The following is a 25,333-nucleotide window of genomic DNA, read 5'->3' on the forward strand; positions in this document are numbered from 1 at the left end:
TGTTATCTACATTTTATAGATGAGAAAATCCAAATATAGAGAATTGTCCAAGATTACACTGTATGGCAAGGAAGAGGCAGAATTAGGAATTGAACCCAGGCAGTCTGGCTCCAGAGTCAGAATTCCAGGTAATAAATGTAAAAAGAATGAAGGAAATGGAAAATCACCATTGGAATACCACAATAATAATTGTTGCAGGCAAGATCAGTTGAATGTTAAAATTAGTGGGCTAAACTTTGAGAAATAGGACATTTGTACAACCTCAAAACATCTCCCTCAGAATATTTATTAATTACCCATGGTAGTTTTAACATAAATCCACAAATAATTTGATACCTTTTCCCTTTCCTCCCTTTGAATGTGGACTTCTAACAAAATAGAGTACAAGGAAAAAGTAGTAATATGTTACAATGGAGAAACTGGGCAGACACCGTCTAAACTACATGATTACGGTTAACATGTTGGTGGGGATATCCTGTGCCCCCAGATATGATGCAATGGAAAGAGCACAACATTCCCGTGGTATTCATCTCCCAAAGTCCATAACCTCAGTCTAATTGTGAGAATACATCGGACAAACCCAAAATGAGGGACACTGTACAAAAAAAGTGGCCATGTCTAAAAGACAAACTTTTCCACAGATTGGAGTAGACTAGAAAGCCATGACAACTAAATGCAATATGGACTACGGATTAGATTATGGAATAGAAAAAGGACACTAGTGGAAAAACTGGGGAAATCTGAATGAAGTCTGTCATTTAGTTAATAGTATTGTGCCAAGGTTTCTTAACTTTATTAATGTAGCATGGTTATGTTAGATGTTAACATTAGAGGCAGCTGGGTGAAGGGTGTATAGCAACACTCTATACTATCTTTACAAATCTTTGGTAATTCAAATATCATTTTATAATTAAAATTTTTTAAAAATTCAATATCCATTTGTGAAAACAAATGTCAATAAGCCAGGAATAGAAGTCTCCTCAATCTGGTAAAGGGCATCTATAAAAAAATACAATAAACATCATTCTTAATAGTGAAATACTGAGGTATCCTCTTTTAAGGTCAGGAGAAGGCAAAGATGTCTATTTTAATGCTTCTGTTAAATACTGTTCTGGTGTTCCCAACCAGTGCAATAAGGCAGGAAAAAGAAAAAAGGAATAGAGATTAGAAAGGCAAAGTTAAACTTTTTTTTTTTTCAGATGATATTGTGCATTTTGGAAATCTCCAACAATCTACAAACTACCAGAACTAAAAAATGAATTTAGTGAAATCACAGAATACAAGCTCAATATACAAAAGTCAATTGTACTTCTATATATTAGCAAGATGGTTGGAAACAAAACTGAAAAAAAGGTACCATTTACAATAGCATCAAAAACTCAAATGCCTAGAAATAATTTTAATAATGCAGAAGTCCCCTATACTAAAAAACGGAACAATGGTGAGAGTAACTGAAGAACTTATATGACGAAGAGACACACCATGTTCATAAATTGGAAGATTCTCTTAAGATCTCCATTCTCCTAATATTGTTCTGTAGAGACAATGCAATCCCAGTCAAAAGTCTGGTAGACTTTTTAAATAGATGTTGACAAGCTGATTCCAAAATTTATATGGAAATGGACAGCACTTAAATAGCCAAAACAATCCTTAAAAATAAAAAAATTGAAGGGCTTACACTACCATATGTCAAGACTTACTATAAACTACAATAAAGTATGATATTGATAGAAGAATTGATAAGTAGTCTAAGTGGAACAGAATGGAGTCCAGAAACAGACCCAAATGTATGATCATTCATTTTCAACAAAGGGACCGCTGCAATTCAATGGAAAAAGAAAGGGCTTTTCAATAAATATGTGGAGCAGCTGAATGTCCATATGGAAAATCTTGACAACCCCCATCTCATACCACACACAAAAATCAACTAGAGATAAATCAAACACCCAAATGTGAGGACTAAACTATAGTTTCTGGAGGAAATCATAGGCAAATGTATTTAGGACCTTCAGGATAGGCAAAAATGAGGGTGGCAAGAAAATCTGTGGGCAGAGTGCAAAAAAGCACTCTCCACCCCCACCCATAACACTAATAGATTAGACTTCACAAGAGTAAGTCTGCTCATCCAACGGCAACAGTAGGAGAATAAATACGCAAACTTTAGATAGGTAGAAAATTATCTGCAAACATGTACCTGATAAAGATTTCCTATCCAGAATATACAAGGAACTAAAATCATTAACAGAAGATAACCTGCTAAAAAAGTAGGCAAAAGATTTGAACAGCACTTCACAAAAGAAATCTGAATGGTCAAAAAAGATATAAAAAGATATTCAACATTATTAATATTCACAGGAGTGCAATCAACTTACCCTAAGACCATCAATTTAGCTCCTTGGTATATATCCATAAAACAGGAGTATATGTTTGCCAATGGCAATTTCAAGAACATTTGCAGAAACTGTATTAATAATGACCCAAACCAGAAAACAACTCAAATCAACAAGAGAATGGACAAATGAATTGTGGTCCACCCACATAATACAATACCACAGAAGAGGGTCACCAAACTTTTTCTTTGGCCCTATAAAGGGCCAAAGAGTAAACAGCTTAGGCTTTGTAGGTTATAGTCTCTGTTTTAACTACTCAACCCTATTGGACATGTTTATGTCCAATGAAGTTTTATATACTAAAATATGTTGTGGGCTAGCATTGGCCCACAGGTCACAGTTTACCACCCCTTGCTATAAAGCAAACAAAAAACTACTTACAGGGCGCCTGGGTGGCTCAGTTGGTTAAGTGACTGCCTTCGGCTCAGGTCATGATCCTGGAGTCCCGGGATCGAGTCCCGCATCGGGCTCCCTGCTCGGCAGGGAGCCTGCTTCTCCCTCTGACCTTCCCCCCTCTCATGTGCTCTCTGTCTCTCTCATTCTCTCTCTCAAATAAATAAATGAAATCTTTAAAAAAAAAAAAAAAAAACTACTTACACTTGCAACTTGGATGAATCTCAAAAATATCCGGTGAACAAAAGGAAACCAGTGCGTGCGTGCACATGCACACACACACGCGCACACACACTATATGATTCCATTTATATGAAGTTCAAGAACATTTGAAAATAATTCAGAGAAGTCAGGACAGTAGTTGACTGGGGGAGAGGAGTGACTGCACTGAGTAGAAGAGACAGGAGGGAATTTTTAAAGGGACAAAAATGTATTCTATCTTTTATCTGGGTGGTGATCACACAGACATACATCTATGTAAATTTCATTAAGCCATATATTTTTGTGCTTTTATTGTACATAAGTTATAGCTCATTTTGGAGAAAACAAAACTGGATAAAAACCAGAATCCAGACCTGAAGAAATTATCTAGAATTCAACATGAACAAAACATATATAAAAGCTAGAGTAAGAGAAATGGGTAGACTGAGCAAGTCTAACAGAAGTCTCTTCAGAGTTTTTGAAGGAAAGAATAGCAACAACAACAAAAAAAAAAATGGAGGGAAAGCTACACAGAAAGAAAAAAGATGAAACTTTTGAGAATTGGTGAAACACCAACCTTGGAGACAGGGAACAATAAATCCAGGATAAATGAAACGTCCACACCTTGACACACTGTCATAAAACTGAGAACACAAGAGAAAAGATCTTAAAGATTTTTTTTTTTTTATTTGAGAGAGAGAATGAGAGACAGAGAGCACGAGAGGGGAGAGGGTCAGAGGGAGAAGCAGACCCCCCCGCTGAGCAGGGAGCCCGACATGGGACTCGATCCCGGGACTCCAGGATCATGACCTGAGCCGAAGGCAGTCGCTTAACCAACTGAGCCACCCAGGCGCCCAAGAGAAAAGATCTTAAAAGCAGGCAGAGAAAAAAAAAGACAGATTAACAACAAATGAGTTATTTGAGCTAACTGTAACACGGGAAGCAGAAGTCAATGAAATGAGACCTCCAAAGGACTGAGAAAGAAAACGCCAGGCTGGAATTATGTGCCAAACAAAACTATCATACAAATGAGTAAAATAAAGACATTTTCAGATAAAGTTTGCCATCAACATTCCTTAATAAACAAGCTTCTAAAATATACTTGACAAAGGAAAAAAGATCTAAGATGCAAGAAGAAATGACAAACAAAAGTTCCATAAAAAGAAAAAAATGATGTTGAATTTATAGGAGAAAAAAACAATCAAGGTGTAATTAAAACTCTAGATAAAAAAACATTCAATTAACTGGTGTCAAAGCAACCTAGGTTTCTTGAATTATTTGCAAGTAGAATTAATAAACTTTAGATTAAGTTGTACATGAGAATTTTAAAGAAAACTACTAAAAGAAATAAAACAATTTTCATACTAGTTAAGACGAAAGAAAATGGAATAAGAAAAAATCCAAAAGCTGGCAAAGAGAAAACACACACACACACACCAGAATAAAAACAACCATAAAACAGAATGTTAACTTTAATCTTAAATATATCATTAATTATATTTTACGTAATTGGACTGAGAGCCCCATTAAAAGACAAAGATTGTCAGAGTAGAACAGAAAAAAACAATCAGGTTTCATCTATGCGAAAGGGATATTCTAAACAAATGCTAAAAGGTGTGACTAGAGTATTCTAAAACAAAACTGAGTTTAAGGTACTAGGTATTTGAGCGGGGATAGAACATCACTGTAGAATGACAAAAAGTTCACTTTACAGAGAAAATGAGCAATTCCACCCTTGTATATACTGAACTTTCAACTTTTATAAAGCAAAGAGACAGAATTACAAGAAGAAATGAGAAAATTCCTTATTTTATTGTGATCTTTTTGTTACACCTTTCAGTAATTGATAGCTCAAAAATTGATAGCTCAAACAAACCAAAAAATTAGTAAGATTAAAAAGATTTGAACACCACAATTCTTGTGCTTAAGACGTGTGTGCGCACGCATGTGTGTGTGTGTGTGTGTGTATTTATGTTTTTATACCTACCTTGCCCCAAAAAGTCCGTGAGTACATATTCTTCTCAATCATTCAAGGCGCAGTTGAAAAACTAACCATGAGGCCACAAAGCAATTCTCAAATTTCAAAGAATCGGTAGCATAGAGCCCTCACTTGCTGACTACAGTGCAAGTTAGAAATCAATAACAAAAGGATAACTCACAAAACCTTCCACATTTGGAACTAGAAAATACTTCTAAAATCTAATGGGGAAGGAATAAAAATCATAATGAAAAAATTTTTAATTCTTAGAACTGAAAAAAATATATGGCATAGAAAGCAACACTAAATAAAAATCCGTAGTATTTGCGGAGACAAATCTAAGACCAGAGTAAAGAGCCCAGAAATGAGCCCCAGCATATCTGGGAATATGTATAGGACAGAGGTAGGCACTGCAAATCACTGGGACGGGGCTAACTGCCACTCCACATGGGAAAAAGAAAACGAGGTCTTCTTAATCTCCCAACGTAAATTAAAAAATAGCTATCTATACATACAAAAGTCAGGCAAATGAAAGAACTACATGTATAAAAAACGGAAACTTTAAAACTTTGAAAAATTTTCAAAACACATTTCCCTCATAGTAGGGAAGAATATCTTGAGTCACGAAAGCACAAAGAAAAGATTGTCTGCAGTTTACATAACCAACAAAGGATTTGTACCTTGAATAATGTTTTCCAACAGAAATTGCTGCAATGATGGAAGTGTGTTGTTATACAATATAGCACAGTAGAATATAAAATAATGGAGTATAATATAATAGCCACTAGTCATATGTGGCTACTGAGCACTTGGAATGTGGCCCAGAGCGACCGAGGAATTGAAACTGTTGAAGTAAATAAGACAGCATGTTAACATTTAAAAATCCTTCGTGAAGGTCCATGAAGGTCCGTTATGTTTTTATGTACTTTTAGTATTTACATTTTTCATAAAAGCACTCTATTCTAGCTTATATTACTATATAAACTATAATTTCACTTTCGTAAAAAATGCGTTAACAGTCGCTTTTCAGAAAGCAAACACACCAAATGTCCACAATATTATCTGTGAATGACTTTTCTTCTATTTTAAAAAATTAAGATATAAAAACATATAAAGGATTTAATGAACACAGATGTATCCACCCCAGAATTTATGAAATAAAACATTACGGATATTGTGTAAATTCCCTAGGTACCTTTCCTGATCACAACTTTTCTCTTTTTAAAGAAAAGCTGGCAAATATGAATAGACTAGAGTCCTGGCTTCAGGCTTCTTCATTTCACAACACCCATATTTTAATAGGTTTGGGGGGAAACTTAATATAAAGACATTACATGTATCATTTAACAAAGAGTTATAGAGCAAACACTCATGTAACCATTGCCCAGGTCAGGAGATAAAGCATGTCCAGCATCCCAAAAGTCCTCAGTATGTCAATCGCAACCCCCTCCCTTCACCCCCTAGGAGAAGATCAACAGCTTGACTTTTAGGGTATCAATTTATTCACAATTTCTCTTTACTACTTTTAATGCCTATATATGCATCTCTAAACGACATCTTTATTTCACCAGGTTCTGAATTTCTCATAGAATACTGAATGATATCAGCTTCAACAACTTGGGTTTTTTTGTTTGGTTTTTTGGGGTTTTTTTTTTTTTTTTTTTTGGCTCAACATTACTGAGACACATTTACGTTGAAACACAAAACTACTTCATTCACCACTGTTCTGGGTAGTTTCCATTTTATGAATATAATTTACCTTTCCCCTTCAGACAGACATGAAGGTTGCTTCCAGCTTTGGGGTATTACAAATAACACTGCAGTAAACCTTCTTGTACACGTCTGCTTGTGTATATGTATGAAAATTTATCTAGGGCAGTGGCTTTCAAACTTTTTTGACCATGACTCATACTAAGGAATGACGTTTTACATCATGACACACATCTGTGTATAAAACCGAGAGAAAAAAAAAAGGTTTCATGAAGCAAATAACCAATGACCTGAGACATATTCTGTTATTTTCTATCCTCTGCTAATTCGTGTTTTACAAATTCTGATGATTATCCACTTAGCTGATTTCACGACTCACTAAAATGGGCTTCAAACTTTGAAAAACATCGCTCTGGAGGATAAATATACCTAGGAGTAGAACTGCTAGGACGTGGAACATGGACATCGGACACGGGCAACTTTTCTAGATCCTTAACTTTTAAATAAATGTTCTTATCTGAGTGCATATAAATTTACCACTCTATAATTTTAGAGCTAAAACTGTGAAACATCAGATCGTTTTATCTTTTCCTTCGGTCATAAAACAGTACTAATCACTTACCATGTGCTATGTATCCAGTGGACTCCGAGCGAGACTGATGGGTTAATACAGGGGGGTGGGGAGGACATAAGGGACCCGGACCTCAGTGAGGCCCCAGAAAGCTCACAGGAGGGGCCTCTCCGATCCTGCCTGGGGAGGGAGGGGTTAGGGAAGGATTCCTGGAAGAAGGAGGACCTAAGCTGAGTGCTTCTATTTTTAATTTTATTGGTTTCCTAAAACATAAAAGTAACACATTTGTTGGGGGGGGGGGGGAGTCGAAATTACAGCAGTATATTTATTAAGAAGTAAAAATCCCCACCTCCGATCTTAAAGTTTGATGCCGAGACTAAACAACCAAAGTTGCATTATCAGTTATTCTAATCTAGGAAATTTTTAGGAGCCCACATTTTAAAATAGTTTTAAGGGTACATCTGACACAGTCCATCATATTAAGGCATAAAAAAAATCATATTTTCCATAATGAATGTAAATGCAAACATTTCACGTTTAGTCACATTATTACTTTTAAGAGACTTTTTTTTTTTGGCCTTTTGGCAAGGTTAAGAATGCCAGTTTTCAAAAATCGAGTCTATTTACTGCATACCAGATACACGCAAATGCCTCAAAAAGTGGCATTAGAACCGACCCGCTGAAAGGCTGTTTTGTTCAAGTCAACTTGGCTTGGCCGGTGACAATCTGTCGGAGTTTCGCACTTCGTCCCGAGGAGCCCCGGACCCCGTCACGTACGCGGCGCGTCGGCGCCCGCACACCCTCCCCGGCGCGGCACGGAGCCCAGGACGGTCCTCGCTGCGCGGCAACGCCGCCGCCCCGCCGCCCCCAGGCCCGCAGCGGGCCCCCCCGCCACCGAGCCGGGCCACGAGCGCCCAACCACCTACCCTGCGGGGTCAAGAGCCCCCCGGAACTCAGGCGAGGCAGCTCGGGCGCGCCGCCTCCGCGGCCATGACGGCGACCCGGGGAAGCACCCCGCGCGCCAAGGCCCGCGGTCCGCCGGGCTGGGAGGAGAGCCGCCCCGTCCGGCCGGCCGTCCGTCCGCCAGGAGAGTGAGGCCAGAATACGCCCCAGACGTGTCTAAATCGAGGCTCGGGGCGGTACCGACGGGCTGAATGACAAATGGCAGATGCCGTGGGCTTTGCCGCCCTCGGCAGCCGCGAGGATGGCTGCGCCGAGGAGGCCGCGCACAGGCGGAGCCCGGGAGCCGGAACGGCGCGTCCGCGAGGAGGGCGCTGGGGCCCCTGGCGGGGGCGTCACGTGGCAGGAGGAGGCCCCGCTGGGGAGCCAGGGGGTCGGCGGCCTGGGCGGAGGAAGAGGACAGGCGCCCAGACGCCTGGCCGATTGAGTCATCCGTGTGGGCTAAGCCAAGGTCGTCCAGGTGCAGAGCTGGCGCAGGTAGACCCGAACCCGCCCGAAGCCCCGGACGGTATCGAAGACTGTTCACTTAAGTCACCACCAGGATGAACCGCCCTGAGCCAAATCATAAATGAGAAACACGACAGATGCTAGCAGAACGCTGCAATAAGCCAAATTCGCTCACCTCCTATTCGTGCAGCGTGGAAATAATGGCAGCCTAACTGTGATCGCTAATTGTGAGCCAGGCACAGTTACACTTCGCAGGTAAATTTACCCTGGGAGAAATACTTACTCCCGTCTTTCAGATGAAGATACGAAGGCACAGAAAGATGAGACGGAAATAATTTTATACTTAAGGAGTCATGCTATGTATGCTGAAGTAATTTAAAATTTTTCAGTGTTATTTTAATTTAAGAAAAAGAAACTGAAGCAAATCTCCAGCGGTTGCTTTCTTCCCTACGTGATATATATTCCTAAAAGAGGCCTATAAACGTTAAGTAAAATGAAAGGCATGAAGAATTCACTACATATTTCAGAGAGTCTCATAGCTCCGAAATACGAGGTTAATAGCATCTTACAATTCCACCCACCTTCACTGCAATCTTCCAATTTCCACTGCTTACATTACTTCTGGCTTACTAGCACTTAGAACATTTACAAGTGCTCTCCCACCTTATTCTCCCAGATGTTCAGTCTTGATTCTGTATTTAAATGAATTCAGTATTCATCATAACTTACTCATTCCTAAATTCTTTATTTTTATTTAATGGCCTGTTCTCTTTTTCAAGTAATTTTCTTAAGGAGGGCTCAGTGAGCACCTTCATGTTTTATCTGCTTTTTAGCTCTACACATAAATAAAAACTGAACAGGGTAGATATTTTGGATTCACACCTTTCTTCAAAACCTAACAGAACAAAAAGGCAATTGCTTTCATTGATTTTTGACATCAGATTTTGTGGAGAGATCTGAATCCTGGGTGTCTTCCCTGGGAGGGGATTTGATTTTTCTACTTGGATGCCTGATGAATTTTTTTTTATCATTAAAACTCTTTAGAGCCTCATCTGGGCCATGTCTCTGTCAATTATTCGATGTCAGTTCCCCCCCCTCCCCGCCATATAGTATGATCTTTCAGTTTATGGATTCCGTTCTCCTTTTCTTAGTGTAGAATCCCGTTCATATTATACATCCGAGTAAGTTTATCTTTCATCGATTGGGTTTTTTTACTTCAGAGTCACCAGTCTCCTTATACTTGATTTCTGTCCTTCCATAGCCACCTTCTTGAGATTTGTACTCACTCGGATTCTCTCAAAATATTCCATTCATTTTTCTAGTTTACTGAATTTTAAAATCATGTTGTTTTGAACCTCAATTTTCTTAGCTATGCAATTTCCTTTTTCATCACATTCTCGTCTTATATTGTCCTTGAGCTGTTTTGAGTAATCCGTATTTTTTTTTCTTTTTCCTGTAGCATAAAACACATACAAGGAATACAAATTTCTGTTCACTGGTTGTTTACTTCTTGTTTTTTTTTTTGTCTGTCTTCTACATGCTGTTTTCCTTGCTTCCCACTCCCATGTTATATAGCATGTTTGCATAACAGCTATGTCATATCTTTTATCTTGTTTATCCTTAAAAGTTAATACCAGACCTTATATTTGCACTAATATCCTGCGAGTGAATTCCTGGTACACTTTCCTCTTCAGCTGAGAAGTGTCCGTCTTCCCTATCCTGAGCTTCAGTTTCAGAGCTGAGTGTTGTTGCTATCTACTTTTTCTGTGACCTGAGGGTTTTAGGATGAGGGGAGGGGTGATGGGGGATTGTGGAACTCAGCTTGCAACAGAGTGTACAGCTTGCTGGGGGAAGTCAGACATCACTTCTGAAATTCCTTTAAATCCTCAGCAGCCCTCCTTCAAGCCAGCCAAGGAGTATCCTGTACCTGTGAACTTCGGTTCATTTGCCCGGTTTAACACAGTACCCCAAAAGGTGACAAACTTTCCTGCTTCTGGCAAAATCCAACAGTGGCACATAAAGATTCCTTGATGTTTTACAGGGATGCCACTGATTTCTTTCCCAATTGGAGGACATTTGTGAAAATTCTCAAAATTTGGTCTGATCATCTTTTTCCTCAGTAGGTCTTGCAGGGGGGTAGAAGGTTGTAGATACACAATAAATTAACAGAATCTCTGGCATCTTTGCTTTGCCATCTCTTCTCACAGTTTACACTATAAGGTTTTACAGCACTTCTTTTTTTGGTTATAGCAGGTGAGCTGTTTTAATTTGTGTGGTTTAGGGGTTTTAGATTTTTTTAGTGTTTCTTTGTGCCATATTTATCCACAAGTCAGTTGATCAGAGTGTCTCTCTCATTGGTAATGAATTATATGAAAGTTCTTTATTTATCTTTAAGTCATTCCCACAAAATTCTTTGAAGAACTATACGTTGACTTGGTAACGGTAATACCCTCCTTTTCCCTAAGCCTTCCCTCAATGACACGTGCCTTTGCATTATGATGTGCCCCAACAAAGGATCTAGGGCAGAGATAGCAAACTCAAATCTCTATGAAGTTTAAAACAATGAGGAATAGGATTGTAGTAGAGTGAAAAGAACATTCTTTGTGTAAGGGGCAGATGCTGTACAGCTCAGGCCAATCACTACCATGTTAGAATTCAGGGCACTGTTGCCAAATCTGAATAATTCAAGATAAGCACGATATTTCATGTTTTAATATAAAATTTCCCAATTTGGAAACAGTACAAAGGCCAAATGAAGTATCTCTCGGGGCGCCTGAGTGGCTCAGTCGGTTAAGCATCTGCCTTCGGCTCAGGTCATGATCCTAGAGTCCCAGGATCGAGCCCTGCGTCGGGCTCCCTGCTCAGCAAGGGAGCCTGCTTCTCCCTCTGCCTCTGCCTGCCACTCCCCCTGCTTGTGTTCTCTCTCCATCAAATAAATAAATAAAATTTTAAGAAAAAAAAAACAAAAAAGAAAGAAAGAAAAGTATTTCTCAAGGCCAAACTGGACCCAAGGGTTATGAGTGTGGTCCCAGTTATACAGAACCACCCATGATCTCTGTTTTATTCTTCTAAGCATTTTGAGATACAGGTTTATTCTACAGACTCTTCAATGACTTCTTAGAATGTCTTTAGCAAATATAAAGCAAGAAGATTCATGCTGACATATTTACAATTTGATACAACATGTCAGGACCCAGCACATTCAGGAACAGATGCTACCAGGGGTAACAGTTATGATGGGGCTAAAATCAATACCATGTGAGCAGAGTGTTTATATAGATTATGACAACATTAACAAAATAGCAAGAAAGAAAATATTTTCAACGGATGCAGAAAAGGCATTTGACAAAATCCAACACCCATTCTTGCAAGAAAAAAAAAAAAAACAGGAAAGAAAAGAAACTTCTTCAGCCTGATAATGGACATATTTGTTTCCTATAGCTGCTGCAATAAATTACCACAAGTTTGTGGCTAAAACAAGAAATGTATTCTCTCACAGTCCTGCAGGCCAGAAGTCCAAAATCAAGGTGTCAGCGGGGCTTCACTCCCTCTAGTGGCTCTAGAGGAGAATCCTTCCTTGCCTCTTCCAGGGTTTGGAGACTGTTGGCATTCTCTGGTTTCCTTGGCTTCCTTGGCTTCTGGCCACATCACTCCAACCTCTGCCTCTGCTGTCACATTGCCCTCCTCTCTAAGTGTGGTATGTTTCCACTTCTGTGTGTCTATCGTACTGAATACTTGCCATTGGATTTAGGATGCACCTGAATTACTTGACATAATCTCATCACAAGATTCTTAATTTAATTACATCTTCACAACCCCCCCCCCCTTTTTTTTTTCCAAATGAAGTAACATTCTCAGTCTGGGGGATTAGGACATGGGCCTGTCTTTTGGGGGGGCACCTTTCAACTGTCTAAAATGGGCAAAATCCCAGTCAGCTTTGCTGTGGAAATTGACAAACTGAATCTAAACTTCATATGGAAATGCAAAGAATCTAAAATAGCAAAAAGGGAAAAGAGGAACAAAGTTGGAAGAATTACATCACCTGATTTTAAGGTCTATAAAGCTACAATAATCAAATCAGAATGGTATTGGCATGAACAGTATATGGAGTCCAGAAAAAGACCCACACATATAATCTATTGATTTTGGACAGAGGTACAACATAATTTCAGTGGAAAAAGATAAATGATGTGAGAACTGTTATCTGTATGGAGAAAAAAAAACCTTACACTTACACTTCACATCATATACAAAAGTCAAATTAGAGCACAGATCTAAATAAAAAACAAGAACTATAAAACTTTTAGAACTGCCCTGTCCAATAAAGTAGCCACCAGCCATACTACTGAGCACTTAAAATGTGACTAGTCCAAACTGAAGTGTGGTATAAACAAACTATAGTCTAGCTTTTGAAGACTTAGGATAAAAAAAGAATGTGAAATATCTCAGTATTTTTATATTGATTAGCTGTTGAAGTAATATTTTGGACATATTGGTTTAAATAGAACATATGACTGAAATTAACTTCAACTGTGTTCTTTTCTACTTCTTTAATGTGGCTACTTAAAACATATATGTGGCTCACATAATAGTTTTGTTTGACGGCACTGTTCTAGAAGAAAACCTGGGAATAGCAAAGACTACTAGGGTAGGACACAAAAAGCAACAACCACGAAAGAATAAATTCTTTTTTTTTAATTTTTTTTTTAAAGATTTTATTTATTTATCTGAGACAGAGAGAATGAGAGAGAGAGAGCACATGAGAGGGGGGAGGGTCAGAGGGAGAAGCAGACTCCCTGCCGAGCAGGGAGCCCGATGCGAGACTCGATCCAGGGACTCCAGGATCATGACCTGAGCCGAAGGCAGTCGCTTAACCAACTGAGCCACCCAGGTGCCCCGAAAGAATAAATTCTTAACTGGATTTTACCAAAAATAAAATCTGTTTTTCAAAAGAAAACACTAAGGAATTGAAAAGCCAAGCCACATACTGTGATGAAAATATTCCTAATACATATATCTGACCTAGGACTTGTATCAGAATATTTAAAGAATGCATACAACTCAATAATACAATAAACAATGCCATAAAAATGGGCAAAGACTTGAAAAGATACATCACCAAAGAAGGTATTTGAATGACCAATAACTACATGAATGATTCTTGATGTCATTTCCCCAATGACTAGTACAAATTAAAATCACAATGAAATACCACTACCTACCTGCTGGAATGGCTAAAATTTAAAAGACTGACAATACCAAGTGTTCTCAACGATATGGGAAATCTAGAACTCTCATACATTGATGGTGGGAATATAAAAGAGTACAGCCACTCTGAAAAATTGTTTAAAAGTTTCTTATAGGGGCGCCTGTGTGGCTCAGTCGTTAAGCATCTGCCTTCAGCTCAGGTCATGATCCCAGGGTCCTGGGATCGAGCCCCGCATTGGGCTCCCCGCTCAGCGGGGAGCCTGCTTCTCCCTCTCCCAGTCCCCCTGCTTGTGTTCCCTCTCTCTCGCTGTGTCTCTCTCTGTCTCTGTCAGATGAATGAATAAAATCTTAAAAAAATAAATAAATAAAAGTTTCTTATAACAGTAAACATATACTTACTATATACCCAGGGATCCCACTCTTAGGTATTTATCACAGAGAGATAATAACTTATCTATACAAAGACTTATACACAAAGATTCATATTAGCCCCAATCTGGAAACAAATTGTAAGAAAATAAGCAAACTGCTAATCATCTCATAGGTGAATCTAAAAAACATGATACTGAGTAAAAGAAGCCATCATAAAAGAAGACCTGCTATATGAATCCATTTATAGGAAATTTTAGGGGGGGGGGCGAAACTAATATAGAGTAACAAAAAGCAGATCAGTGATTTCCTGGGGTGGATGGAGATGGGGCATGAGGGAACTCTGTAGGGTAATAGAAATGTTCTGTATCTTGATCAGTGAGATGATTGCATGGATATATTTGTCATACTTCACCGAATACTACACTTCTAACAAGTACATTTTGTTATATGTAAATTAAATCTCAATGAAATTCATTAAAATTTTTCTATTCTTACTTGCATGGAACGGGGAGAAAGAAATTATGAGACTGTTTTTATCTTCATCCACTATAGTTTGAATTTGTATTTAACTTCTGCTTTTTTGCTAACTCTTTTGTGAGCACTCCCTGGTACGTCATCATTTTCTCACCTGTGAGGGTTTAAGTGGCAGAGACGATACTCCAATCCACGTCTTCCCTCAGACCCCTAATCCAGTGTTCTTTCACAATACAAGCAGCCAAAGGAAGCAATCACAGTATACAGTTTACATTTTGCTTAACAGACTTAAACCATACAATTTGAAAAAAAATCTTCCAGTGAATTCAACTCAACAAATATTCAATAAGTGTTTAGATTTCATTTTCTCTAACCAAAGTAAAAGTAACACCTTAAAACCTAAATAAACAGTTCTTTTGAGGCCCATGGCTTCTGGCCAAACTACATCTCTCACTGGCCTTATGCTGGCCTTCCCTCAATCTCCAAGGCCCTTTTTTTTTCTTTTTTTTTGAGAGAAAGAGAATAGGTGCACAGGTAGGGGTTGGGGAGGGGCAAAAAGAGCAGGAGAGAGAGAACCATTAAGCAGACTCCACGTTCAGAGCAGAGCCCCATCGGGGGCTCGATCCCACAACCCTGAGATCATAGCCTGAGCTGAAATCAAGAGTTGGATACTCAACCAACCAAGCCACTCAGGCGCCCCAAAGTCCCTCCTTTTTTAGAGACTGTAATCCTTGGCTCACAGAGTGCAATAGAGTCAATTTGCAATGACTTCTCTATCCAGGTATCACTTCCTCAAACAGGCCTCCCATGAGAACATTATTTTTCCCAAAGTAAAACAGACTGATGTCTACTTCTATCTTCAACTGACTGACACTTGGTGAACATAGTAAACTCACAATGCAGTGTTTCAGTACTGTAGTTCCTCTACTCACATTTTTTACGTTATATGGTCAAGTTTTCCTGTTACACACATTTTGGAAAGTGCAACAGAATAATCATGTTGCTTTGCCATGTATCAAGGATCAAGAGAACAAGAGACAAGAAGACATGGCTGCTTGTGGCTTCCAAAGAAGTGAGGATGGTCCATTGATTTAAGCAGCTATGTGTTTCCTATTTTTATAATAAAATGTGTGGTTGTAATTCAAATTATATGAAGTATGGAGAAGACTTTCCAATTTTTAAGTAGGAAAATTCAGTGTCTCGTGTCTAGCTTGAAATGAAAATAGCACAATTAAAGATGGGGAGGATCCATTCACCTTTTATTAATAAGCAACCAGAACCAGTCAGAAGTAATTTAAAATATAATCAATGGCATTGGTTTTCGTATCTGTTGCATGTGGCATGAAAAGAACCAAGTTGACAATGACCAAATGCTGACCTTTGGAGTGAAAAAAATAAAAGTAGTATACAAAGGCCAAATATTGATATCTATTTTTTTCTGACTATAATTAAAATTTTATCACAAAATTCAACAGCAATAGGCAAGAAGGTACAAGAAAGAGGGAAGGTGGTAGAGGCTTTTCATAATTTAGGAAGGAGTACCAGCCATTCATTTTAAAGTTAAAGGATATGGCAGGCTGACTATATCTGTTATCTTCTCCCTCCCAGAGCTCTGCCAAAACAAGGACAGCAGAGAGAGACAGGAGCCACAGTTGAAAGAGTTCAATAGATTTTAAAAGACAAAAACAAATCCTGGAGTGGTAACTGACTTAAGAGTGGAGAAGTACCCCCTGAAGGGCTGGACGCTCAGGGGTACCAGAGAGCAAGAAGTGGAGTGTGGGGCTGTCCATGAAGTGTTGGTTGAAAGCCTTTATTTTGCATACAGAGCAATTAGGTGACCAGGTCCCTTCTTGTACCATGGGTAGTCTGGCAACCCCACTTCCCCCACCCCAGAGGAAACCAGAGTTGCTATCTGGATAAACTGAACTGAGAAAGATGTAGAGATCCATAAGGTAAGAGGATTAAAATAGAAGAAATACTAATTATCTGAAGACTGAACTACATTATTTGGCTTTAAATCTGCCATATGCTTTTAATTCACATTTTTAAAAATCATTTAAAGAATTAAAACAACAATGAACTTTGCAGTAAGTACATAACTGCTTCATCATATTCTTTACTGTTCATCTTAAATTTTCCCTTTCCTTTTTGAAGTTAGCAGTCTGATAGCCTGCACTCTTGGTCCACGGACTTTACCAACAGTTACTCGTGATTATCAGGAGATACATTTTACTTCCCCTCCCAAAATGTCCCTAGTGACTTTTAAGTCTCTGCTTTAACACAAATTCCTATACCTTTATCCTAGAGAAGGGGTCAGCAAACTACAGCCTACGGGCCTCATGTAGTCTTTATGTCTCCTTTTGCACAGCCTGCAGGCCAAACGTAGTCTTTAGGTCTCCTTTTGTAGAGCCTGTGGGCTAAAGGTTTTACATTTTTTAGATGTTTGGGAGAAAAAAAATCAGAACGAGAGTATTTGGTGACATGTGACTCTTACATGAAATTAAATTTCAGTGACCATAAAGTTTTATTGGAACATGTCCCCCTCATTCATCTACATATCATCAATGGCTGCTTTCATGCTCCAACAGCAACCATCTGTATGGCCCACAAAGCTGAAAATATTTGCTTGCCAGTCCTTTACAGAAAAAGGGCTGACATATGCCCTAGAGGTCCAGGCACAATCCTGACCTCAGCTCAAACCCCCAATCTCTTGTTTTCTTTCATCCTTTGCCCTTCAATCCTCAATTATCCTGCAAGGTAATCTCCTCTCAGATTACCCTGAGCTTCCCGGTCTCCTCTCACTCTCTATTCCTACGGCTGTCCGTCCTACTGCCCTTTCCCTTATGCCCTCTGGTCCTCTCCCCAGTAGCAAAACCATGCTTCTCCCTCCTCCTCTTCAAAGGTCTCTCCAGCTCTCCACCTTTACTCAAAGGCCTGGCCCTCCTCAAAGATACACCACACCAAGGGCCTTTTGGTTGAGGAGGTACAGTTGCCAATGGGCACTCCACACTGGAGACGTTAAAAAGACCGCATGATGCTTACCCCCATCCCCACTGCTATGTCATTGCTTTTACTCACATAAAACATCTTCTTTAGGGCCCAGGACGTCTGGCTCCTCCACTCTCTTCCCACCTCTGTCACCATCATCCATGGACTAACTCACTCTAGATCTTGAACAATGGAGAGCTTTGGCCCTTGGCTCGTATAATTTCTCCTCCAGTTGCCCCATCTTCCTGGGCCAATTCAACATCTACGTGAGGGATTTATGCAATACTTTGGTCTTAGAATTCCCTTGCTTCCTCCTAATGAAAAAAACCTTCTCTCCACTCAAGCTATCATCTGAATCCATGGCAACCTTCTAGCCCTTCAACAACCTGGAAGAGCTCCACCTTAAAAAACTTTAAACTCCAGCATCCGCACCTCTGACCATGACTTCTGATCCTTTCGGGTCTCTCACCCTGTGCTCCCGGCATATTTACTTTGGAGCGACACACACACACACAACACACACGTGTGTGTGCCTTCTCTGGGTTCAGTTTCTTCCCTAGACTGTAAAACTCATTCTCTCTCCGCGGTCTTCTTCAATAGATGCTAAAACTACTGGGTGAAATTTGGAGAGGAATAGGATAGTCACAGTCCATGTAGTTCCCAAGCATCAATCCCCCCACAAATTTCTTATTAATTAAAAAGGGGGAAAACCATAACTTGACAGCAAAGAAGCCTAGCAAATACCACCTTAACCAAGTGAAGAGAGTTTGTATCACCAGTAATGGGATAAACTGACCTATGCTTCGTGATGCAATGCACTGAGGACACATCATCACATATGGAGCATTCCTGCTGGAAACACAGGACCCAAGTTTACAATAAGGAAACAAACCAAAATTAAGGGACATTCAAAAAATGACTAGCTGGTATGTTTGAAAAACATCAATGTTACAAAGGACAAAGCTAAAAAAAATTCTTCCAAATGAAAGGCGATTAAAAATTCCACTGAATGTAATGTCTAATGAATCCTGGAGTGTTTTTTGTTTGTGTGTTTTTTAAGCTATAAATATATTGAGAGGTAAATGGTTGGCTTAGTCAGTAGAGCATGTGACTCTTGATCTCAGGGTTGTGAGTTTGAGACCCACACTGGGTGTAGAGATTACTTAAAAATCTTCAAAAAAAATATTGAGACAATTGGAGAAACCTGAATATGGACTATACATTCAATAGTATTGTCCTGATGTTAAATTTCTTGAGTAATAATTGTACTGTTGTTATGTAGAAGAATGTCATGGTTTCTAGGAGATAAATGCTGGAATATTTAACAATAAACAAAGTCTAACTTACATTCCAATAACAATGTAAGCATTGCATACATAAAAATGATAAAGCAAATGTGTAAATATTAATAATTGGTGAATCTACATTAAGGGTATAGGGGACTTCATTCTTTCAACTTTGTATTTTGAAAAGCTTCAAAACCACAAAAAATTTTATTAAAAAACTCCAGCTCATGTCCAACCATCTATGGATGCTCCCATAGTCAGGCTGTTGAGAACTGCTGGAAAACTCCCACCAATGAAGATATGATTGTCGACTGAGCTGTGCCAAATATTGCTTATTCAGCTTGCCACCCATTTGCTGGATAGCTTTTTGAAACCTTTATCCCTCTCCTCAAAACATCTCAAACACCCTCACCATCTTCCTGCTTCCTGGAAAGCTGAGATTATCAAGAACAAACTCCTACTTCCTCTCTTTTTCACCACCTATGAGCTCACCTTTATCATCCATCCTGCCCCTTGTTTTGTCCAGAGCTAATTCCCCCCATGTGAATTCTTCTCCCCTCGACGCTTCAAAAAAACTTGTGCTGTCAACATCTCCTCTGTCGCCCTCGCTACTCTTCCAATGCCCTTCTGAAATCGGAAAGCCAATAGAGAGTCGCCATTTGGAATCTCTCTGCAGCATCTGGTATTACTCCCCACTCCTTCCTGCTTGGAAGGACCCTCTCTCCCGGTGTCAATGGCTGCCTTCTCTTGGGGCTTCTCTCTTACTACTCTGACCATTCTTTCTAAGCCTCCCGGGAAGGGTAGGAGTCTCTACCAGGAAATATTTTGCCAGGGAATTTCAACAACATTCCCTTTCATGGGCTCCGGAAAGGTCCTTGGCCCTCTAGTCTTGTCACTTGAAACATTAACACCCAGGTGACCTCATCCAAACCAGTAATAGTAGCAGCCACAAATATATGCCAGGTTCTACACTGAGCACCTTCATGTTTCATTAGTTTCTTTGACACAGCAATCCAAGCAGGTACTGTTACGATCTATATAGTACACTTGAGGAAAGAAAATTTAGGGAGGGTAAAGAACTTGCCCAAAAATATCTCGGCTAATAAGTAATAAGGTTTAAAACTCTGATTCCAGAGCCTGTGGTGTGTTACTCCCACAAAATCATTAAGACAGGACAACACGGGCATAATGGCACATGACCAAAACAGAAACTAAACGGGTAACAGGGCATTCTATGAGATCTGAGTGCGTCCATAATGCAGGATACTAAAACTGGAGGAAAAAGGACTTCATATTCCATATTTAACAACACCATGGGATGGGGTTAAGAGCCCCTACAAGTTCTATTTTGTTAGGAAATTTTAGCAATTATTACTGTACTTTTTGTGTTACAAGGGTTTATTAATATCTTTTCTAAGTTTATTCCATCTGGAGATATCTTCAAGATACTGTACCCCTACTCTTTGTGAGTCTTTCTTGTAGTTACTTTCCTGTTCTGTCCTTCAGGGGACATTTTTTTGCAGGAAAAGTAAACTTTCATAGAAAATGGGGTTTGCTCTTTCATAATGGAATAATTACATAGAGGAAGGACATAGAGAAATTCTAAACTGCCATTGTTCTCCCACCTGCCTACAAATGTATAAAATTTGTAATACACAGTAAACATGGAGGTCATTTTTGTGAGCAGTACCTCTGAGACATGATCCAGTATATTTTTGTCCTATTGTCATTTTAAAGTCACTGACAGATTTATTTCACTCTGGCATGCCATCATAACAGTTGAGCTTTTAGACAGTGGGAGTAATAAAATTCCACAAAGAAATGAAAGACTCTCAATGTCTGGATCGTGCAGTTCTTTTCCTTTGCTAAAGCAATTAGAAAGGTAAGGGGATCTAACTGTATATTGGTAGCATTCCAGGAGGGTTTCAAAAGGTCAGGTGGTCATGGAATCATAGAACTGAAAATTGAAAGATACCTGCTCTCTGGAAGGTAACTTAATATTCTTCATTTTACAGATGAGGCAATCAAGACCCAGAGAGGCTGACTGGTAAGAAATGGAAAGAGAGGGGAGAAGGTAGCTGCAGAAGAGATGATCCAATGCTCCTATCTCAATCAGATCTGGGTCTTTGAGCCAGAAATTCAGAGTCACCCAAAGAACTTTCAAAACCCACATGCCAAGGGCAAGCCACAGACTGGGAGAAAATATTTGCAAATCACAAATCTAATAAAGACTTATATTTGGATATACAAAGAATACTTAACAACAACAATAAAACCAATTAAAAAACGGGCAAAAGACGCAAACAGACCACTCACCAAAGGAGATATACAGATGGCATATATGCATATGAAAAGATGCTCAACATCATTTGTCACTAGGGAAATGCAAATTAAGACAAGATACCACTACACATTTATAAGAATGGCTAAAATCCAAGAATTTGACAGTACCAAATGCTGGCAAGCATGCAGGGCAAAAATCCATCATTGTTTGTGGTGATACAAAATGGCATAGCTACTTTGGAAGACAGATTGGCAGTTTATTATCAAGCTAAACATAAACATACTATAGCATCCAGCCATTGCTCTCCTTGGTATATATTCAACTGATCGGAAAACTTATGTCTACACAAGAATCTGCACATAAGTGTTTATAGCAGCATTATTCATAATTGCCAAAAACTGGGAGCAATGAAGATGTCCTTCAAATGAATGGATAAACAAACTATGATACAACTGTACTATAAAATAGTCTTCAGCAATCAAAAGGAATGAGCTTCTAAATTCATGCAACAACATGGAAGAATCTTAAATGCATATTGCTAAATAAGAGGATCTAGTTTCAAAAGACTACATACTATATGCTTCCATCCACCTAACATTTTGGAAAAGGGGACACTGTAGAGATGAAAAGCAGATTAAACTCACCAGAAGTTTTGGGAGGGAAGAACACCAACTATTCTCGGTGAAGCATGGGAGGAGTTGTTGTTTAAGGACAGTGAAGCAATTCTGGATGGTAATGCTGTAGTGGATACATAACACTATGCAGTTGACAAAACCCATAGAATTATACAGCATGAAAAGTCAACCTTATTGGATGCAATTTTTTTTTTTTTTTTTATCAACCAGGAGGTCATGAATGCAGACTGTGACAAAAGAATCTAACTGTATTACTAACATATAAACTCACGGAAGGGAGTCGGAGAAGAAAAGGGTGTTGACCTAAGTAACTTTAGAAATGACTAAAGACAAAAGAAACTGTACATAAGCACTGAACTCCAGTTGGTAAAGTTGTTTCCCATGGGGGCACAAGTTAAAAGTTCTGAAACCACTGTACATGCATACTGGGAATGAAAAATTAGTAAACAGACGGTGATAATGGAAGCCAGGATTTTCTCACTGTTGGGGAGGGAGGTTACAAAGGAGAGAGGGGAAGGCTAGAATAAGCCATGTAGTGCTAGATTAGAGTCAGAGATTAACATGATGAACTCAAGTTTACCTTAATAAAAATACAGACCGATATGGCAACAGTTACAGGTAGGTGTGATCCACAGGTTAACATTTCCTACTTCTGTCTATTGAGAAGACCAAGATGCAGTAACATCCTGTCACCATGAGAACACCCAACACTCGCATCTTCGTCTCGAATACAATTCTCCAATGAAAGGAACCAGCCCCCTTGGGAAAATGGCCAGTTCTAGGGCTGGGGCAGGGGATGAAACTACAGCATCCTGTAATGTCAGAAAGCAAAAAAGTGCTCAAAAACAAAATGGTCATGGGGGTAGGTCAAAGAGACACAGGAACCAACCTAAAAGAGTTTCCCATGACTGAAACTGGAATAATTTGAGCAACAAAACAATTTGTGTAGTACTGAATTACAAGACACAGTACAAAATAAGTACTCATTTAGATCAGTATTGACAAATCCCATGGGAGGAGAATTCCAAATAACGTATGTAAATCTAGATCCCCTGCCTTCAAGGAAGTGGAGCATAAGTCCTCCCTCCCTAGGTAGTGGGCCACACACAGTGACTTCCTTCCAAAATATATGGTATGGAAAAGGGAATAAAGGGCAACCCTGTAGCGGAGTAAGCTGACAAACATCACCTCAGCCAGGGGATCAAGGTAAACATCGACAGTGACAAGTCATATTCATAGCATAGACCCTATTCCCTCACCTCTATGGTCTTCATCCCCCAAACCCCTGTTAATCATAAGAAAAACCATCAAACAAACCCAGATTAAGGGACTTTCCACAAAATACCTGATCAGTACTTCTGAAAACTGTCAAGATCATCAAAAAAAGGAAAATGAGACATTTTCACTGCCAACAGGTCCCTAAAGAGACATGAGGACTAAACTTCATGTGCTCTCCTGGATGGGATCCTGAAGCAGAAAAAGAACATCAAGGCAAAACAAAAAATCTGAGTAAAGTATGGAGTTTACTTAATAATTATTAGCTCATTAATTGTGACAAATATACCACAGAAATGTTAAGATGTGAATAATGGGGGAAACTGGATGCTGGGTATCTGGGAACTCTCCATTGCCTTTGCAACTTTTTTTGTAAATCTGAAATTACTCTAAAATAATATATTTAAAAGAAAAAAAAAATCCTGGTCTGAGCTCCACCTAAAGAGATCTGCATTCAGTCTGGGAACACTGCTATGAATTGAAGCTAAAAGGAATACTGAGTAATGGACAACAAATGGACAAAACCTACCTCTAAAGAATTTCTTCAGTCTACCCCAGCACTTCATTCATATATTCGATAAACATTTATAGAAAGCCTACTGTGTGCCTGGAATTCTGCAAGGTACTGTGAATCAAAACCTAATAAACCAGTGTTTTCTAAATAGTGAGCCACAAACCATTAGTGGGTCATAAAACCAACATAGTGGGTCACACCTAGCATTTTTTCCCTAATGAAGGAATTTAAAAAATATGGATTCGGGGGCATTGGGTGGTTCAGTCGGTTGGGCATCCAACTCTTGATTTTAGCTCATCTCATGATCTCAGGGTTGTGAAATCATATCTGATTTAAGCACAGAGCCTGCTCTGGATTCTCCCTCTCCCTCTGCCCCTCCCCTCCAAAAAAAAAAAAATCAGAATGCAATTTCCACAGAAGGATTTTGCTTTTGGGAAATTATTTTGAGGATGTGTGTGCTTGTTCTGGACGATGATGTAAAATGCACTTCTTAAGGTAGGTATGTTAAAGTCAAAAGAACTTGAAAGCTATGCAATAAATTATGTTCCTGGCTTCAAGTTGCTTAAATTTAGTAGGAGAAAAGATACAAGTAAATCTTAGATTTTTTTTAAACTATAGCATAACGAAACTGTTTTCTATGATTCAGACCAAAAAAAAAAAAAAGGTACAATGCTAACCAGTTCACACAATCTTAGCCTAAGTAGTATCATTGCATATTTATAGTGATTTACGTATAACTTATTCTACCTGTTTGGACTGAATGATGTCTCCTTCCAAATTCATATATTGAGACTTATCTCCAAATGTAACTGTATTTGGAAATAGAGCCTTTAGGGAGACATTAAGGTTAAATGGGGCCATTAGGGTGGGGCCCTAATCCGATGGAACTGGTATCTTTAAAGGAAGAAGAGACACTGGAGCTCGGTCTCCATGATCACAGAAAAGAGAGCAAGTGAGGATGCAGTGAGAAAGTGGCCAATTACAAGCCAGAAAGAGAGGTCTCACCAGACACCAACCCTGATGGCACCTTGATCTTTGACTTCTAGCCTCTAGAACTGTGAGAGAATAAATCTCTGTTGTTTAAGCCACCTGGTATGTGGTATTTTGTGAGGGTAACCCTAGCAGACTGATACTACTATACCTCCAAAAGGAATTTAAGGCAGCCAACTAGCTAAGCTAGTCAGCCAAGTTATGAAAGTTAAAGACCTGGCACTCAGTTGCTGTGCACATTTTCTTTACAAATGGCTGAACAAATTCCTGGTGGTATATTTCTTTTTTTAAAAAAAAAAAGATTTTATTTATTTATTTGAGACAGAGAGAATGAGAGAGAGAGAGCACATGAAGGGGGGAGGGTCAGAGGGAGAAGCAGGCTCTCCACCGAGCAGGGAGCCCGATGTGGGACTCGATCCAGGGACTCCAGGATCATGACCTGAGCCGAAAGCAGTCGCTTAACCAACTGAGCCACCCAGGCGCCCTACTGGTGGTATATTTCTACAGAAATGCACACATCCATGATTTTCCAATAATTCAATTATACACAAGTCTTTGATTTATTAATTTTACTGTTATTTTAAGTTAGGATATATATACACATTTCTAATTTCTAGATCACTTCCATAAGCACACAATGATGCTTAAGATCAATTA

General features: G+C 39.2%; 1 protein-coding gene across 13 annotated transcripts in view; it reads right to left on the reverse strand.

The window, feature by feature from the left end:
• Positions 1-25,333, reverse strand: part of PLAGL1 (PLAG1 like zinc finger 1) — a 108,541-nt gene that overhangs the window by 62,949 nt on the left and 20,259 nt on the right. For 11 of the 13 annotated variants that reach the window (XM_034990878.1, XM_034990876.1, XM_034990882.1 and 8 more), the window contains exon 1: positions 8,170-8,498. The exons of 1 other annotated variant lie outside the window; for it this stretch is intronic. The gene's annotated coding sequence lies outside the window, so the exon portion shown is untranslated. Of the gene's footprint in view, positions 1-8,169; positions 8,499-25,333 lie in introns of those variants that run through there. One more of the 13 variants, XM_034990885.1, reaches the window with a different exon arrangement.

The sequence above is a fragment of the Mirounga leonina genome, unplaced genomic scaffold (assembly GCF_011800145.1).
Source record: "Mirounga leonina isolate KUSES-001 unplaced genomic scaffold, KU_Mleo_1.0 Mir_53, whole genome shotgun sequence".
Taxonomy (NCBI): domain Eukaryota; kingdom Metazoa; phylum Chordata; class Mammalia; order Carnivora; family Phocidae; genus Mirounga; species Mirounga leonina.